Source organism: Ranitomeya imitator, chromosome 2 (assembly GCF_032444005.1).
Source record: "Ranitomeya imitator isolate aRanImi1 chromosome 2, aRanImi1.pri, whole genome shotgun sequence".
NCBI classification, from domain to species: domain Eukaryota; kingdom Metazoa; phylum Chordata; class Amphibia; order Anura; family Dendrobatidae; genus Ranitomeya; species Ranitomeya imitator.
The window spans coordinates 222,260,460-222,275,882 of NC_091283.1; the positions used below are offsets into that span (position 1 = coordinate 222,260,460).

The window sequence follows — 15,423 nt, forward strand, 5'->3', positions numbered from 1 at the left end:
GAACTAGCGGGGGTGCCGGTGGACATGGCAGACTGACAGAGGGTTGGAGATGGTATTCTTGCTGGTGCCCTACATGCTGTGTTTCCTACCACAAACCTGGTGATTCCCTGGCTGCTTTGGCCTGGCGATGAAACATGCACATTTACTGCAGGTGGTGCGGGGAATGGTGGGCTTACAGTCAGGGAAGGGATGTAGTGTTGCTGACTAGCTTCATTGGCCGAGGGTGCTACAACCTTAAGGGACGTTTGTTAGTTAGTCCAGGCTTGCAAATGCATGGTGGTTAAATGTCTACGCATGCAACTTGTATTTAGACTTTTAAGATTCTGACCTCTGCTTAAGGTAGTTGAACATTATTGACAGATGACTTTGCGCTGATCATTTGGATGTTGTTTAAAAAAATGCCAGACTGCACTCTTTCTACTATCGGATACCTTTTCAGGCATTGCACACTGAGCTTCTTTAACCGGATGGCCACGCTGTCCTACAACTGGTTTTGGTTTTGCCACGCGTTGTTGGCCAGATACGGGCCCGGCAGATGGAACCTGTTGCGATGTTGATGCCTGCTGCGGCTCCTCCTCCTCCGCTTCAGAGCTACTGCCGCCTGCACCCTGTTCCCCCAATGGCTGCCAATCGGGGTCAACAACTGGGTCATCTATGACCTCCTCTTCTATCTCGTGTGCAACTTCATCTGTGTCACCGTTTAAGCCGGTGGTATAGCATTCGTGACGGGGCACCATAGTCTCATCAGGGTCTGATTCTGGATCAGTACACTGCGAGAGCAATGTTCTGGTCTGAGTGAAAGGGACAGCATAGTAATCTGGCTGTGGCTGTGCATCTGTGCACTCCATGTCCGATTCAACTTGTATTGGGCATGGCCTGTTAACTGTTTCACTTTCTAACCCAGGAACGGTATGTGTAAAGAGCTCCATGGAGTAACCCGTTGTGTCGCCTGACGCATCCTTCTCTGTTGTTCTTGGTGAAGAAGACAGGGAAGCGACTTGTCCCTGAGCGTGAACATCCACTAACGACGCGCTGCTTTTACATTTAGCAGTTTCAGAAGAGGAGGCGAAAGAGCTAGAGGCTGAGTCAGCAAGTAAAGCCAAAACTTGTTCTTGCTGCTCCGGCTTTAAAAGCGGTTTTCCTACTCCCAGAAAAGGGAGCGTTCGAGGCCTTGTGTAGCCTGACGACGAACCTGGCTCAACAACTCGAGACTTAGGTGCTATATTGCTTTTCCCACGACCACCTGATGCTCCACCACCACTATCATCATTACCAGCTGGCAATGACCGCCAACGGCCACGACCTCTTCCACCAGACTTCATTGTTTTAAAAACGTAACCAAACTAACGGTATTTGTTACTGTAAAACCAGTTACAAGGTGAACTCAAACTTCTGTTGGATTTATATATCCCTTTATAGGTGGGTGAGACTGCAGGGAAAATCAGGCCCAATATATAACAGTACATAGCTTCAGTGGCAGACAGATATGCGACTAACAGGACTGACGCTGATGCAGACACTACAAATTAAAATCTCCCCCTTTTTATTTTTTCTGGGGGAATATTGAAGAAATGTGGCCCACTCTTTTACAGTATATATTCTGTGGCACACAATTTGAGACAGGTGGCACACACAGCACTGGCACCGAAGCAGAAATGCCCATCTTAATCTCCCACTATTTTTTTTTTTCAGGGAGAATTAAAAAAAAAATCTGGCCCAGTGTTACACACTAGGTTTAATGTGGCACACAATTTGAGACAGGTGGCACACAGCACTGGCACCGAAGCAAAAAATGCCAATCTTAATCTCCCATTTTTTTTTTCCAGGGAGAATTTAAAAGAAATCTGGCCCAGTGTTACACACTAGGTTTAATGTGGCACACAATTTGAGACAGGTGGCACAAACAGCACTGGCACCGAAGCAGAAATGCCAATCTTAATCTCCCACTATTTTTTTTTTTCAGGGAGAATTAAAAAAAAAATCTGGCCCAGTGTTACACACTAGGTTTAATGTGGCACACAATTTGAGACAGGTGGCACACAGCACTGGCACCGAAGCAAAAAATGCCAATCTTAATCTCCCATTTTTTTTTTCCAGGGAGAATTTAAAAGAAATCTGGCCCAGTGTTACACACTAGGTTTAATGTGGCACACAATTTGAGACAGGTGGCACAAACAGCACTGGCACCGAAGCAGAAATGCCAATCTTAATCTCCCACTATTTTTTTTTTTCAGGGAGAATTTAAAAAAAATCTGGCCCAGTGTTACACACTAGGTTTAATGTGGCACACAATTTGAGACAGGTGGCACACACAGCACTGGCACCGAAGCAGAAATGCCAATCTTAATCTCCCACTATTTTTTTTTTCAGGGAGAATTTAAAAGAAATCTGGCCCAGTGTTACACACTAGGTTTAATGTGGCACACAATTTGAGACAGGTGGCACACACAGCACTAGCACCGAAGCAGAAATGCCAATCTTAATCTCCCACTATTTTTTTTTTGGGAGAATTTAAAAGAAATCTGGCTCAGTGTTACACACTAGGTTTAATGTGGCACACAATTTGAGACAGGTGGCACACACAGCACTGGCACCAAAGCAGAAATGCCAATCTTAATCCCCCATTATTTTTTTTTTATTTATGGGAGAATTGGCAAGAAATCAGGCCCACTGTTAGACTGTATGTTTTCTGTGCCAGAAATTGAGACACAGATGCCACACACAGGACTGCCACTGATGCAGATTTGCCAATTTTAATCTGCACCCTTTTTTTTTTTTCTCTTCAGGGAGAGTAGTGAATAAATCTGGGCCACTGTATTAGAGTACATTTTCTGTGGCAGAAAGTGGCTTGAAGAGATATAACGAAAAAAAAAAAAAAAAGGACTGTCCTACAATTACTATCTCCCTGCAGTAATCTCAGCAAAGTATGGCAGGCAGCAATAACAAGGAGTGGACTGTTGCACAAAAAAGTCAAAAGTGTGGACAAACAAACAAGATAGCTGTGCAGAAAGGAAGGAGCAACAGGATTTGTGCTTTGAAAAAAGCAGTTGGTTTGCACAGCGGCATAAAAACAGCAATGCAGCTATCAGGGAGCCTTCTAGGGCAGCCCAATGAGCTACAGAGCTGAGGAAAAAAAATGTAGCCTCCACTGTCCCTGCAAACAAAAGGTGGTGTTGGACAGTGGAAATCGCTACAGCACAAGTGGTTTGGGGGTTAATGTACCCTGCCTAACGCTATCCCTGCTTCTGACGAAGCGGCAGCAACCTCTCCCTATGCTCAGATCAGCAGCAGTAAGATGGCGGTCGGCGTGCATGCCCCTTTATAGCCCCTGTGATGCCGCAGAAAGCAAGCCAATCACTGCAATGCCCTTCTCTAAGATGGTGGGGACCAGGACCTATGTCATCACGCTGCCCACACTCTGCATCCACCTTCATTGGCTGAGAAATGGCACTTTTCGCGTCATTGAAACGCGACTTTGGCGCGAAAGTCGCGTACCGCATGGCCGACCCCACACAGGGATCGGGTCGGGTTTCATGAAACCCGACTTTGCCAAAAGTCGGCGACTTATGTAAATGAACGACCCGTCCGATATTTGAAAGTATCGGTATCGGATTGTATCGGCTGATATCCGAAAAATATCGGATATCGCCGATACCGATATCCGATACCAATACAAGTCAATGGGACGCAAATATCGGAAGGTATCCTGTAATGGTTCCCAGGGTCTGAAGGAGAGGATCCATACTCATGTAAAAAATAAAGAATAAAAATAAAAAGATATGGATATACTCACCCCTCTGACGGCCCCTGGCTATAAGCGATGTAACCGGCAGCCTCTGTTCCTAAGAATGCAGGGTGAAGGACCTTCGATGATGTCGCAGCTTGTGATTGGTCGCATGACCACTCATGTGACCGCTCACGCGACCAATCACAAGCCGCGACGTCATCGCAGGTCCTTCACTCGCTCATTCTTAGGAGGGGAGACAGCCGGTTACAGCGGTTTCAACCAGGGTGAGTCCGAGGGTGAGTATATAAATATTTTTTATTTTTATTCTTTATTTTACACATGAATATGGATCCTGATACCGATTTCCGATATCGCAAAAATATCGGAACTCGGTATCGGAATTCCGATACCGCAAATATCGGCTGATACCCGATACTTGCGGTATCGGAATGCTCAACACTAATCACTAGTCATTTTGTCTGCCATGAGATTTTCTTTTGTAAATACTGATGAAAAAAGTAATTTAGCATATTGGCTTTTTCCTCATCCTCATCCACCATTTCACCCAGACTATTTTTAAGGGGGCCAACACTATAATTTTTTAGTTTCTTACTATTTACGTAGTTAAAGAATATTTTGGGATTATTTTTACTCTCTCTGACAATGAGTCTCTCTGTATCAATCTTTGCTGCCTTGATTTGCTTTTTACAGAATTTATTTAATTTTTTGTATTTATTTAATGCCTCCTCACTACCTACTTCCTTTAATTCCCTAAATGCTTTCTTTTTGTCACTTATTGCACCCCTTACAGCTCTATTTAGCCATATTGGTTTCCTCCTATTCCTAGTATGTTTATTCCCATACGGTATATACTGTGCACAGGTCCTATCCAGGATGCTAATAAACATCTCCCATTTTCTTTGTGTATTTTTGAGTCTCCGGATATCGTCCCAGTTAATTGCACCAAGATCCTCTCTCATCCGTTGGAAATTTGCCCTCCTGAAGTTTATTGTCCTTGTAACCCCTCTATTACACATCTTTTAAAGGATACATGAAAACTTATTATTTTGTGATCACTATTCCCCAAGTGACCCCCAACCCTTATATTTGATATGCGGTCTGGCCTGTTGGTTATTATTCGGTCTAGCAGTGCCCCCTTCTTGTTGGGTCCTGAACCAGTTGTCAGAGGTAATTGACTTTCATAGTTGTCAGACACCGATCACCTTTGCTGGAACTGCAGGTTTCTGTTCCCCAATCTATTTCACGGTAGTTGAAGTCCCCCATAATAATGACTTCTCCTTGAGTCGCAGCTTCAACTATTTGCTTTATGAGGATATTCTCCATTGCTTCCATTATTTTTGGAATCAGTAATTTATTATTTTTTCCCCCTCCCCTTATCTCCACCCACAGGGACTCTACATTTTCATTAGATTCCCCTATATAATCATGCAGGATGGGTTTTAAGGATTATTTTACATATAGACACCCCTCCCCCTCGCATATCCATTCAGTCATTTCTGAACAGGCTATAGCCCTGTAGTTAACAGCCCAGTCATGGCTCTCATCCAGCCATGTTTCAGACATCCCCACCATGTCATAATTATGCTCTAACAACATTAGTTCTAATTCATCCATTTTGTTGGCGAGGCTTCTGGCATTAGTATACATGCACTTGATGTTCCTCTCTGTACCTCTATTCTTTCTTAAATTATTAACTGTTCTAACCCCACCCCCCATGCCACCGCCACACCCAACTTCCTTATTTGTGCCCAGGTCTCTGTCTGCACTCTCTTCCCCTCCTATAAATTGAATACCCTCCCACCAATCCCTAGTTTAAACACTCCTCCAACCTCCTAGCCAATTTCTCCCCCAGCACTGCTGTACCTTCCCCATTGAGGTGCAGCCCGTCCCTAGCGTAGGACCTGTAGCCAAATGAGAAGTCGGCCCAGTTCTGCAGGAACCCAATCCCCTCCTTCCTACACCAATTCTTGAGCCACTTATTAACCTCCGTAATCTCCCGTTGACTCTATGGCGTGGCACGTGGTACAGGCAGTATTTTGGAAAATACCACGTTGAAGGTCCTTGCTTTCAGTTTGCAGCCTAATTCCCTGAAATCATCTTTAAGGACCTTCCACCTACCTGTAACTTTGTCATTTGTGCCAATGTGCACTATGACCGCTGGGTCCTCACCAGCCCCTCCCAGTAATCTGTCCACCCGATCAGCGATGTGTCGAACGCCAGGTAGGCAGCACACTGTTCGACAATCCTTGTCTTTGTGACAGATTGCCCTATCTGTTCCCCTAATAATTGAGTCCCCCACTACCAGCACCTGTCTGGCCTGCCCTGCTCTCCTATTTACCTCCTTACTGGAGCAGTCACTCCTTCGGCTTTCAGAGGACATGCCTGGCTGCAGCAGTGCTACCCCTGTACTGGCACCCCCCTCATCTGCCAACTTAGCAAGCTTATTGGGGTGTTCCAGATCAGGACTAGCCTCCCTGGCACTCTTCCCTCTACCAGGCCTTCTAACTGTCACCCAGTTTGCTGCTTCACTGTCCTGCGGCTCCATCCTACCATCCCCCCCATCTATCCCATTGAGCGAGTAGTGTATAATAGCCATGATCCGTCAAACTCAATCTGACAGGTGCCCCGCCCCTATCAAAGTGTATCAAAGTGTGTAACCCCTCCCCTCCTCCTGTCAGCCAGCTGTCCCTGAGGCTGGCTGATTTCCCCCTTTTGATATCGTTTGATATACTTTAATTTGTTGCAGTTTGATATTATTCACGTATTTGTTTTATATTTTTATACGTAGCTCGAGTTTGATTCTGTAAGCTGTATTTTATTCACAGTGTATCCATATAGTTCAGAACTTATAACACACCAAGCTGTTTATTTGTGTCTCTACACGTATTTGTTTTATATTTTTATACGTAGCTCGAGTTTGATTCTGTTAGCTGTGTTTTATTCATAGTGTATCCATATAGTTCAGAACTTAAAGCTGTTTATTTGTGGCTCTACTGAACACTAGTACTAAATGGTGAACATTAACTAAATGTTTATTTTCACAAACAGAAAATCTGCTGTGGGTCAGAGGTTTATAACACCTAGTCCAATTGTTGTTGTATTTGCTTTCCCAATAAATGCTTATTTACACAAACCGAAAAGACAGATTTTCTGCTTGTACCTGTATTGTACCTGAAGGTTATGTAGGGTTATCTGCGGGTCATGTGCCCAGGCATTGTGTATTATTTATGTTTTTATAACGCAGAATGTTTGATATTTGCTTTCTCTTTTTTGTGTCTGTAGATGTCATCTGAGAAGTTATTTGTGTTTCTACTGAGCATTAACTAAATTGGGGTCAGCTGTGTTATCTGAGGGTCAGATATTTTTGTACAAATTCATGCTGTTTGGTGATCTTTGTGAAGCAGAACTTTGTTTTATAACACATTTGTGCCTGTAGATGTTATCTGTGGGTCATCGGTGTTATCTGCGGGGCAGCTGCCTGGAGGTGTTATGGTATATAATTATATCCTAGGATCTGTACGACTACATACAGCGTGTTATGTTCATTAAAATGTTTTATTGTCAGAACTAATTGGAAATAAAGAACACATTTTAAGCTAACCGCACTCACTTTACACAAACAGAAAAAAGGAAACACACTTTAAGTTAGCTAACAGCATAATGCTGACAAATGCATCTTTGCGGAATCTGATAACGACACGATGAACAAAGGACTGCGCCTGAAAATCTTGATGTCACAAAACCTGATACGGTTCGATCATTATTCTGCAAGTCAGACGTGAAATTTTGTAAAACCTTCTTAAAATGGAAAGCCTCGAGCTAAATGGTATAATACATATATGCAATAATGACCGCATACACGGCTATACAAATCTTGAATTTGCGCGCTCTGATAACAATAAGAATAACAATTCTTGTTCAGGAATGTCACAAAAGCGCGTGGAAAGATAATATTATCCGCACGGAAGCCGTAACTGTCAAAAAATATGCCCGTCTTATCGTCGCAGAGTACGATTAATATCCAGTGGCGACCAGCTTGATTCGCCGGGTCTGTATTCACAATATATGCTGCGGGTCTCTGAGTCACTCTTTCTTCCGGAAGCAAATCACACGGAAACACACCGGCGAATATGCGGTCTGTATAATTATCGGACCGCGCTACAACTGTAAGCTGCAGACTGTCCATCGTTGCTTAATTAAAATCGTACAAGATCTCTCGCCTGTTATTAATTTCCAGAATGGTGTGGTTGACTGCAAAGACAATCATATTTATCGTGTGGGGTGTCGCTATCGCAAAGCGGACTTCAGCACGCAGATTACCTGTTTTAATGAGCGAGAAATGGCCTCCAGGCTCTTGATCAGGCGATAAATCAAAAGCAAATAGCGTGAAGCCAGCCATAAATTCTTCACGATCTATCGCCATGGCACAATCAGCCTTTTGCTTGCCCGATATATGGGCAAGCGCCATATATTCTCTGATGGCTAAATCAGCATTAAAATTAGGATTATAAGGCCTCGCGGGTATCTGCTGACCATCCAGATATAATGCCGCGTGGTTGACGTGGTAGTGGTGAAAGTCCAGTGGGTTTTTTGTATAAGAACCGCTGAAGCCCTCATTATCTACAAACCCCAATATAACAGTTTTTGGTATCTGTCCTAGGAAGAGGTTCTCGTGGTTCGTGATCCGTGTCCCTGCGGCGATGCTGTACACTTTCAGTCATGTTCGGTCAATAGCGTACTTGGCTGTTGCGGCTAGGAGGGCCTGGCTGTGGCCGATTCGGACAGCCAGTGATACCTGCACTCTTTTCACATAGAGAGCCGCCTGCGAGATTTGTACCTTCAGCGGCTCGGCTTCTGCGGACATGAGGCAGAAAGTATCCTTATTTCTTGACAGCTTAACCTTAAGGTCAAGACCGTTCAATATTAACTTTGGCTGGTTAAATATATCCCCAAAAATGGGCCCCAAAAGATCGATGGGTTTTGAGCAAGAAGCGGCACTGGCTCTTTTGATAAATCCAGCATTTGCGCCATCCAGGCGCCTGTCATTATGATGCCCCGCAGTGTCTTTATAGAACAAACCGGCTGTAAATTGTGATGCAAGCGTCTGTGAACTGTAATTTAAAAGGGTCTCTATGTACGCTCTATAGCTGTAGAGATTGTCCGATCGTGAGATAAGTCGGTCTCCCAGAGTAATATCGACCTGGTTAAAAAGAGTGGCTAGAGGGTAGTTTATGAGCGCCACACGCGCACCATTGGCGATGGCCGTATTATCCTGCTTCACGATGCGACAGCTTATGTACAGCAGCGTGTTGTTCAGATCATAATAATAATCACCGCTGCCAGATATGTAAAACTCCAACGGTCCATTGTCTGACAGAGCAGCAACCGGCTGTACTTCTACAAATAGAGATTTCTCGATACTTGTTTGAGTCGGTGGTACGGCAAAAATATCCAGTTCAGATTTTGCGCACTCTACAGAAGCGTCATGCAGGAAAGCCATGATAACTGATTAGAAGATGTCGTCCGCAGAGCGTCTTACTCATTTCTGACGGGGGCGTCTCTTGGATGTAGTTTTATTCATGAGCATCGGCGGTAAAGGAGGGCAAACGCACCGCTTTCTTTTTTGGTCTTTTTTAGCGACATAGATTATCCCAGAGCCGTCTTGCTGGGTTGGTGTATTTATCCTTCTCATAAGGGCCGTCGATGCTGATGTCACGGCATCTGCAGCGATGTTCCGGGCAGCCGTCCGAACGTGTGGTTTTACTAATTCTAAGCCTTTTCTGAAAAGCGGAACGGCGCGACGAAATAAGCCTTTAAATAGCCCTGCCAGGCCAGAGCCATACATGTACTCGCTCCCGCGGAATCCCTCTAGCCCGTGCCCCGACTGGGCACTATAGTAGCGGGCATAAACAGCAGGATCTCCATACACCCTTTGAGACAGCATTTTATCGTGTCAATGCTGACGAGGTCTAAAATGTAATCGCACTATACACTTTCCGTATCTGAATTTAACCGGCGTGCCCTGGTCCGACATGACTGTAATGTTTATGGAGTCAAAGTGTTGCTTGCACAGCGGTATGTAATCGGGCCGTGAGTAGCGCACCGTGACAATATCATTATCATCGCCGCTAACTTCTACGGTTCGTAGCAGTTGAACATAACTGTCACCTACAAGTTGATGTTGAATTATATCAGTGTATACAAAAAGCGAATAAAAACCAGCCTTTGAATCGGGGTAAAAGCGGCGATTCCACGGCATTAAAGCAACGCGGGAGTCATCGACGGTCTGCAGTCCAAAAATAAATTTTAGCTTAGTACCCAGAGCAAATTGTATAGGGGATGGGTCGGGCAGGATCACCTCGCGGCGTAGCTCATCATACCGTATTCTGTAGGCAGGCGTAGATAAATACAGTGCTTCTATTCGGGCATTGACCGCGCCAACTAGCTTAGGAATGGACGAGTAAAATCCTGATTTTATGTGATACTGTACTAACGGTTCGCCGTGTTTAGCCGCGTAGAAGCTCCCTTCAAAAGCATCAAACGTGTTCCACGTATGGGGGTACTGTATTTCCGTTAACACCACCTCATAATCTGCTGAAAGATGAATGGCCCGCGCTAACTTGGTATTGTAGTCCGATATTGTGTTTTCAGGGTAGATTTTAATTGACGAATTACTGGGTAATGTCACGAAAAATGAGCCCGCTTCCATTGTTATATATCTGTCAACTCCGAGGCCGGGATCCAACTATTGAATTTTTCGGGGTAGCCCAGCCATTTGACAAAGCAGTGACTCACACCCCTGACACGTTTTTTTCTCAAAATTTTTTCTACTCTGTAGAGACGATCCTCATCCATAGGTATTTTTTGCAGCTCTTCCTTATAAAATGACCCCTCTACAGCCTCCCCGGCTAAATCACTGATTTTATAAAGGGGTTTATGAAATTTATTGGAGACGGCGGTAATTAAAAAAATCTCTTCGCTGTACGTCTTCTCATAGCCCTTACAGAAGGGCGACTTATAGCGCGATATTCTGACATGAGAGCCAACCGTTAAAGACGGTTTAATCGGTTTATTAGTAATAGTAGAACTGTAAATATTGCGCCAGATTTGCATCACGTTTCTCTCTGACACAGACGCGGGACTACAGCGGATCGTTGAGTGGTACGTATGGTTGTAGCTATGCAGCAAATCCGGTAAAATATCAATATACCTAAAGGTATTATGATGCGTAAGATAGCGCCACATACGGGTTTTTAATGTGCGATTAAAACGCTCGACCATAGCGGCTTTTACATCATTGTTTGTAAAAAAGTGATGAATATTGTACGTATTACATAGCTGCTTGAGTGATGAATTTATAAATTCTTTGCCGCGATCCGTCTGCAGTTTCTTCGGTATGCGCTTATCATTTTGAAATATTAATTCGAACGATCTGGCGACACTAGCGCCTGTCTTGTTTGTCAAGGCAACGCACCATGCGTATCTCGATAGAACATCAATCACCGTCAGGATGTATTTGACATTATCATTTTCCCTTGAATAGTCAATTAAACTTACGAGATCCGCCTGCCACTGCGCATCAATGGCCGAGACGTAAATTTTATTTGTCAAAAAGCGTTTTCTAGCAGGTTTGTGTAGCGTGTAGGTGTCTTGCTTATTCAACCAAGCAATAATATAATAATAATAATAATTTTATTTATATAGCGCCAACATATTCCGCAGCGCTTTACAAATTATAGAGGGGACTTGTACAGACAATAAACATTACAGCATAACAGAAATACAGTTCAAAACAGATACCAGGAGGAGTGAGGGCCCTGCTCGCAAGCTTACAAACTATGGGGAAAAGGGGAGACACGAGAGGTGGATGGTAACAATTGCTTTAGTTATTCAGACCAGCTATAGTGTAAGGCTCAGGTGTTCATGTAAAGCTGCATGAACCAGTTACCTGCCTAAGTATGTAGCAGTACAGACACAGAGGGCTAATACTGCATAAAGTGTATGAGAACATACAGATTTCTTTATTCCGCGCGCTCTTGCAGATCTAAATAATTTGTCAATACCCGAGAATGATCCGGGTGCCTGGCTTGTAAAATATTGTTTTTCTAATATGGCATCATATGATTTAGACGTCATGATTGATTAAAATGATTGTGGCTCGTTAATCAAAAGTCTGCTTCTTTCAGAAATTCAGCTGTATAAAAATTCCTGTTTTAATCCGGCAATATCATGCGTGAGTTAATGCATGCATTAATTGCATGTATGGTTGTGTTCTGGGTGTTAACAGAAGGCATGTGATGGGGCGTAACTGGGTGTGTTTCTGGGTGTTAACAGGTGAGCTGATTTCTGACACTCAGCATAAATACAGCTGGCTGGACCACTAAGTACATCAGACATTCACCAGAAGTCCGACTAGACTAAAAAGCAGAGCTATTCTAAATGTAAGTATATAAGACAGTTGTCTTATTATTCGCAAATGCTTAATTATATTTAACTATGCATCTCTAAAACCATAATTAAGGGTGTTATTTGTTTAATAAGTTAGTGTTATACTGGAGGCTAGCTGCATATTTAGTATCGTTGTATAATATAGTTTTACTGCATAAACCATATTCTGTGGTCCATAATTAATATAGAAAGACTTAGCCGCGGACAGCTATTATAACATAATTTATGTAATACAGTAGTTAATAACTGTTAATGCGCCCTAACTAGCGCATGCAGCGCTTACTTACTACCTGTGTTTTGTTTAACATAGACATATTTATAGTCATATTTATACAGTAGCGGTATATTTAGTGGGGCTGTATAATATAGTTTTACCGCATAAACCATATTTAGTGGCGCTGTATAATATAGAAAGACTTAGCCGTATTACCCATGATTTGCTTAGTATAAGAATATTTATACACGGGCCGCAGTTTTATTTGTTGGGGTATATAAATGAGTTTGACGAGTGGTGGTGTGTGGTTAATATAGATTGCACAAAAAATTTACACAGATAATTTATTTTAGATGGAATCCCAAAATTTTTCGGCTTTTTCCAGCCAAGCTGAGGATTCTGTAATAGGTATGTTTCAAGATTTATATACATGTATCTGTTAGCGGCCCATTCTAAGTAAGGATTGTTTTATATATTATCTTTATATTGTTTATTCTTTCTTGTTTAAGATGAATTAATCAGGGCCCTCCCCGATAATCTAGATGAATTTACCAGGAACACCCCCGATGCTGTAGATGAATTTACCAGGAACACCCCCGATGCTGTAGATGAATTTATCAGCAACTTCAGCGATGATTTTTTAAACGGCTTCAGCGTGCCTACTCTGAAGTGTGATACACCTGGAGCTGAGTATAGTAACACTAATGCAGGTGCCACTGCTGTGTGGGATTTGACTCAGGACATCATAGGTGCGTTGTGTGTCTGCGTGTATGTATGTGTGTGTGTGTATATAGCTTTTAAGTATTTAGACGTGTAAATATATATATTAATTCTTTACAGATGTCGACATGTTTCCAGAACCAACCACCACGGAACACAATCAGCTGCCTGTTGAGGAACTGATGTACCAGAACCCCACGCCGAGAAATAGCCCTGTTTCTAGAGCCCCTAAAAAACAGCTCGGACCAGAGGTCAAGAAAGGGAAAGGTAATCGTGTGAAAAGTTTTTGCACAACAGCTCTGAGAAAATCCACCACGCCTCTACTAAGGCCTATATCTTTATTTATAGCTTGTAAACTGAAGCCTAGAAGAATTTTCACAAAAGAGAATATACCGGAGCTAATGGAGAGCCTTGCAGAAGCTACAGAAGACGCCACGGCAATCATTCACCACACATCGCTAGCCCGTAAGTGTATATTTTGGTATACATGCACAGTCTCTGTACAATCAATGATACACGTGCTTCACCATTGAGATCCAGGGCACACACATATCTGACACATGTATAATCTTTCATGCAGCTACGCGCAGCGACCTGCGGCGGTCTCACACATATCTGACACATGTATAATCTTTCCTACAGCTAAGCGCAAAGTCATGAGAAAAACACCTCCAGCACCTCTACAGCCGCTACAGATCACCGAGAATGGCGCAGCACCAGTGTGGACGGCGATACAGACGGCTAATGGAGCTGTTAGAACATCTCCGCTATCATCGATCTGCGTGGTGCAGGACGCAGGAAACACTGTACCGGCGTACCATCGTGAAATACTCCATTCAAGTACCGAACAGCCATCGACCAACCGTGTGAATGACCCCGCGCTACTATATCCAGAAGTGGTCGAGGCACCCCGAAAACATAAGCGAAAAACAAAGCATATTACAGAGCCACCAACCACATCCTGCGCCGTGGGTGCCACAGCCACGATGACTCGTGAAGAGTATGATCGCGAGATTGATCAGCTCGCTGATGGTAAGCAACCATCCGTAGAACCGCTCATTATACGTATGTCCCACACTATGCATCCGAAAGCGACATGTCTAACTGTACCTACTAATGCCTCTGGGCCCGGTCCCTCAGGAGCCTCTAATTTGGGCGGCCCATCTCATGTCTGTGTATCTAACTCTGTTAATGTTAAGAAACGGCCAAAGAGGGCGCTACCGGCTGATGTTAAGGTGTGTAAAGAGCTTAAGGTGTGTAAAAAGCCAAGGATTCATGCGCCAGCTACAGATCTGCCGCATGAATCCCGCAGCTGGGGCCCCGCTGAAATGCTTGTGTTTCAGGAACACTTCGTCCGCTACTTACGCTACAAACTATGGGCCCCCAAAATAATGTTTTTTTGTGATACTTTTTAAAAATTATTATCAACACAAAGCCCAACACAGGCTAATAAGGCCGAACTATACGCACTCCGGAGCCTGCTGCTGGATGGCGAGATAACAACTACAGCGACCCCATTATGACTAGATATGGTCGGCTACGGCATGCATAAATCACCTAAACTAACACTACAGAGGTATAATAGGGCTAGAGTTATAAAGAGGGCTCTAAAATTGTTGGTCAGCGCTAGACGGGCGCTATGCTCTAGGAGGCGTCGTGGTGGCATGTGTCCTGCAGTGCCTCTACAGACACCCCTGCCGTCGTCACAAGAGCCAGAACAGCACTCACATAGCCCAGGCAGCTCTGCAGATGCCGCACATGCATCTGCACAAAATTCACAAGCCTCAGACGCTGACGCTGCTGGTAATGTGCGACGCCCCGATCATACAGTATTTTTGCAACACATCCATCATCATGAAAGGGCCCTCCGCAATTTCAACGGCCATATACATACAGATCATTTTAGATTTGTAAATTTGGAGCGTGTACGATCATTTGAAGAGGGCTTGAATATTGTTCATGAAGGCATTCAGGCATTACTGGATAGAATCATCAGGGACATTGAACCTGGCGACTTTGTACAGTTAAGGTTTGATGCCGGCGATACTTTAGACCCTATTTTCACTACAAAACAAACCCGTGAAGATTTTAATTCCGAATCTTTTTTAAATGCTGTTGCCCGCGCACTTCAAAGTAACAGTGAATGCATAGCATCCAATTCGCTAAAGCTAGTCGTCACCATCATTAAAAACCGACGCGGTGGTGTAAAAAGGCGCTTGAAATCTATAGCGAGCAGTCAGATCATTAAACAAAAGAGACAATGGCTGTATGATTTTAACAATTACACGACAAA

At 43.7% G+C, this 15,423-nt stretch overlaps 1 long non-coding RNA gene across 1 annotated transcript; it reads left to right on the forward strand.

Annotated features, from left to right (window-relative positions):
- The first annotated feature begins 12,127 nt into the window (after positions 1 to 12,127).
- Positions 12,128 to 13,007, forward strand: LOC138667317 (uncharacterized). Its single transcript, XR_011318708.1, has 3 exons — positions 12,128 to 12,189; positions 12,764 to 12,818; positions 12,920 to 13,007. It is a non-coding gene; the product is annotated as an uncharacterized lncRNA (long non-coding RNA).
- The last annotated feature ends 2,416 nt before the right edge of the window (positions 13,008 to 15,423 follow it).